The 4,912-nt window shown below is 35.2% G+C and overlaps 1 pseudogene; it reads right to left on the bottom strand.

The window, feature by feature from the left end:
- Window positions 1-2,539: 2,539 nt before the first annotated feature.
- Window positions 2,540-2,969, bottom strand: LOC114099053 (cytochrome c, somatic pseudogene; annotated as a pseudogene).
- Window positions 2,970-4,912: the final 1,943 nt, after the last annotated feature.

Genomic DNA, 4,912 nt, shown 5'->3' with positions numbered 1-4,912 from the left:
CATCAATCCTTTGTACTGTTCTTTTAATATTTATTTTATTTATTTTTGCCCTGTCCTTAGTTATTTCTTTCCTTCCACTGATGTTGAGTTTTGTTAATTCTTGTTTTTCTAATACCTAGAGATGTATTATTAGATTATTTATTTGTGATATCTCTGTTCTTTTAATTTTGGCATTTATCAATTTAAGCTTACCTCTTATAATTCTTTATCTGTATCCCATAGGTTCTCACATAATGTGTCTTCATTTTCCTTTGAGTCTAGGAATTTTAAAATTTGTCTTACGACTTCTTCAATGTCCCACCATTTGTTTAAAAATGTATTGTTCAATCTCCATGTATTTGTATAAATTTCTATAATTTTGCATGTTGTTGATTTCTAGTTTTATTCCGTTATGCTCTGATAAGATGCAAGAAATTATTTCATTTTGGGGAATTTGTTAAGACTTGTTATGTGGCCTAATCAAAGAAATACTTTGAAAAAAATTTTATCTGCTGAAGAAAAGAATATGTATTCTTCAACTCTTAAATGGTATTCTGTAGATGTTTATTAAGTCCATTTGATCTATAATGTAATTTAACTCCAATTTTTAATTTTTTTTGATCTGGGTGATCTATTGAGATGTGTGATATTGAAATCTCCCACTATTATTATATTGGGGCCCTTCTCTCCCTTCATTTTCAGTAGTGTTTCCCTGACTTTGAGTACATATATATTTATAATCATTATACTTCTTGATTTTTTTTTCTTCATTAGTATGTAGTGATTTTGTCTCTTTTAACTGATTTTGGCTTAAACTCTGTTGTCAGATATGAACATAAATACTTGTGCTTGCTGTTGTATTCCATTTGCTTAGCATATCATTCTCCATCCTTTCTCTTTCAGTGGGTGTGTGTCTTGGCTATTGAGATGAGTTTCTTGCAGGCAGCAGATTGTTGTATGTGGTTTTCTAATCCAACTAATCTTTCTACATATTTTTTTAAAGAGAGAGAGAGAGAGAGAAAGAGAGAGAGAGAGAGAGAATTTTTTAATATTTATTTTTCAGTTTTCGGTGGACACAACATCTTTATTTTTATGTGGTGCTGAGGATCGAATCCAGCGCCCTGCGCAAGCCAGGCGAGTGGGTTACACTTGAGCCACATCCTCAGCCCCTCTTTCTACATATTTTAATTGGAGAATTAAGATCATTTTCACTCAGGGTTATTACTGACAGGCATGTTCTCGTTCCTGTCATTTTGTAAGTTTCCCTTGGGTTATTTTGATCATTTTAAGTTCATTTTTTCTCATTCTTATTCATATTAGAAATTAGATGGGTTTCTGTTATGCTTGATTGTTTTTCCCAATTCTCATTTTCTTATTTATTGCTCTAGTGAATTTTATTCTCTTCCCTGCTTTCATAATTGTGCTTATACTTCTTCTTCCAGGATTAGGATTCCCTTAAGTATCTTCTGTAATGTTTGTCTAGTGATCATGGATTTCCTTACTTTATGCTTATCATGGAAGGTCTTTATTTAATTCTGATCTTGAAGAAAAACTTTAGTTGGTATAGTAAAATAGATTGACAATTATTTTCTTTCAGAGCTTGAAATTCATCATTGCATGCTTTCCTAGCCTTTTGAGTTTCTGTAGAGAAATCTAATATTATTCTGATGGAATTGCCTTTAAATATGATTTGGCCTTTCTTGCAACTTTTTAATATTCTTTCTTTGTTATGTACTTTGGGCAGTTTAACTATAATATTTGTGAAGAGTTTCTTTTCTTGTCATGTCTATTTGGGGCTCTAATGCCTGAAGGTTCTTGTCTTTCAAGATTTGCAAAATTTGAGGCTATTGTTTCACTGAATAGATTTTTCTATACTTTTAACCTGTAGTTCCCATATCTAGTCTGATTATTTGTAAGTACAGTCTTTTAATGGTATTCCATGTATCTTTTGTGTTCTGTTTCATTCTTTCTAATTTTCTTTATCACTGTCAGTGATAATTTATTAGCCTCATTATAATTTCCTCCACCTAATCTGGTCTATCAGTGAAGCTTTAAACTGGATTTCTTTTTTCTTTTTTTTTTTTAGAAGTGTTAAATATTCTTTATTTAATATCATACATAAACCACACTTTCTATAAGGAAAGAACAGCATTTTAGATACAGGGAATTCTAATTAAATTGGCATGGTCAACAAAAATACAGACAGTGCTTCCTTATCTTCAACCACTGCCTTTAATAGGCTAATGAACACAAATTGAAACAAAGGTGAACCATGCTTGGTTCTGAGAGACTAAAGGGATTTCCCCCATATTTAAACATATTCACATAATCAGTTCTGTAAAACTAAATATAAAACCAGTTTTCAGATGTCATTCACCATTTTTGTGAAATACTGAACATTACTAATTAAGTCCAACCATAACTTTAAAAAGGGGAAACAGTGATAGAATTTACTGAAGTGGGAATATAACCAAAATATTAATTTAACTACAAGTCAGTTTTACCTAAATCAGGATTGTCCAACAAAAATAATTTTGTCAGTCATTCATGATCTGATTTCTGGTGTATCACATCAATTAAATTATGGTGCACATAAAAAAGCCAAGAGACATTTCTGTTTGGTAATAAATAAAGCAGTAGCTATTACTCATTAGTGGCTTTTTTGAGGTAGGCTATTAGGTCTGCCCTTTCTCCCTTCTTCTTAATGCCAGCGAAGATCATTTTTGTTCCAGGGATGTACTTTTTGGGATTCTCCAAATACTCCAGCAGTGTATCCTCTCCCCAGGTGATGCCTTTGTTCTTGTTGGCATCCGTATAAGAGAATCCAGCAGCCTGACCTGTCTTCCGCCCAAACAGTCCATGGAGATTTGGCCCAGTCTTGTGCTTGCCTCCCTTTTCCACGGTGTGGCACTGGGCACACTTCTGAACAAAAATCTTCTTGCCTTTCTCAACATCACCCATTTTTAATTCGTTCTTTCATCGCTAGTGCAAAGAAGGTTCCCGATCCTGGATTTCTTTTTTAAAAACTTTTAAAAACCTGTTTCATTAAGCTTTTATTTCCAAGGTTTCTGTTTGATTCTTTTTCAAAATCTCTCTTTACTGAATTTCTTATTCACATCCTGCATTAACTTCTTTAATACATTCAATTGTTTTCTGTGTTCTCTTGGCATTGATCATTTCAGAAATAATTATTTAGAATTCTGTATCTGTCATTTCATCCACTTCAATATATTTGAGATTTGTTACAATGGAATTATGAAGCTTAGGAAGTGTGATAGCATCTTTTAAAAAATATTTCTGTGTTTCTACGCTAATTTGAGCCTCCGTTGGAGCAGATATCTCTTCCACTTTTATGTGAGAGCCTCTTAATAAGCAGCCTTCAGGCTGGGGTTGTAGCTCAGTGGTAGAGAGCTTGCCCAGCATGTGTGAGGCACTGGGTTCGATCCTCAGAACCACATAAAAATAAATAAATAAAATAAAGGTATTGTGTCCATCTACAACTAAAAAAAAAAAAAAAAAAAGCAGCCTTCTCTTATGATGTTTCTTGAGATATCAGTGTTTCCTGTAGTGTTGAGTTTAATTTCAATTGATCTTTGTCATATAATCTCCCTGTGGAGATTATTCTTTCACTGTAATTTGCAGGGTTTGACACAATGTGTACTTTATTAGAGTGTGAGCAATCTGCTTTCAATGTAGGTCTTGACAGAATGGGGTCCCTCTGGTAATTTAGTTTGGTGTGGTATAGACTGAAGGATATATAGGGTGCACCCTCTAGGTCATCCCAACAATGGGAGTAGAAGCCCCTATCAGGTGAAGGGGATTTCCATGGGCACTATTAGAATTGATTCTGTTACTTGAAAGGGAATCTGATATTGGCTGTTTCAATCATAGTGAATAGTCTGAAACAGCTAGGAGTTTATGTCCCTTATTTTCTTTATGCAAATGTCTTAGAAGCATCTGTCAGGGTTCAAGTAGGTCTGAATTCTTCTCAGCTGTGCTGGGAGTATAGCTCAGAGGCACAGCACCTGCCCAATGTGTGTGTGGTCCTGTATTTGATTCCAAGCACCAGGAAAAGAGAGAGGGAGAGAGAATAATACTAGAAACAACAACAACAGTAATGGGTTAAAGTGGTAAAATAAAAAAAAAAAAGGATAATGAAGAAGGGACAAACAATATAAATATAAATAAAAATGGAGGGCTGGGGTGTGATTCTGAGGAAGAGCACTTGCCTAGCATGCTTGAGGCCCTGTGTTCAATTCCTAGGACTCACTCCCCAACCCAGAAATAAAAATTGGGGCCGGGGGGAGATTGAGAGAGAAGAAAAGAGAGTGAAAAAAAACCCATTTAAAGAATTAAAATATAGAATAACAGTAGGAAAAAAATGAGAAATAAAAGGAAATAATAGAATAATAGAACAAAATTTTAAAAAATTATGAGTCAAAATTTTCCCCTAACCAAGTTGCTTGGAAACACTCCTCTCTGGATATGATTACAATCTGCCAGGTATGGGGTTGGGGTAGTTGTTACTAGCAGCAGTATGTTGAAATTCCTCTCAAGTCTTGCCAAAGGAGTTGTGGTGAAAGCAGGCTGTTCCCCATCTTTGTCACTAAACAGGTTAAGGGACTTTTGGCCATATTGGAGGTGTGTTCTCTCTGGAAGGATTTAGACTGTGCCTCCAGGGATGTGGCCCATATCCAAGCTGTGGTGGATACCCAAAATTCCTCCAAGGGTTGGGGGAGCAGTTGAACCATCAAGTTCCATTCTGGAGGAGGGTTGTGGGAAGAACTAGGAGATTTGCTAATCAGTTCTTGGTAGTCTCTTCATACCTGGCCCCCACACTAGTCAATACAGAACTGATGTTGCTTCATGTCACAGAAAGCAGGATCACTGAACTTCTGGGCCCTCTACTTCCCACACCATTGCATTCCTGTGC

The sequence above is a fragment of the Marmota flaviventris genome, chromosome 8, assembly GCF_047511675.1.
Source record: "Marmota flaviventris isolate mMarFla1 chromosome 8, mMarFla1.hap1, whole genome shotgun sequence".
NCBI classification, from domain to species: Eukaryota; Metazoa; Chordata; class Mammalia; order Rodentia; family Sciuridae; genus Marmota; species Marmota flaviventris.
The sequence above is the reverse complement of the archived record's forward strand: the minus strand, read 5'-3'. Positions and strand labels throughout refer to the sequence as shown.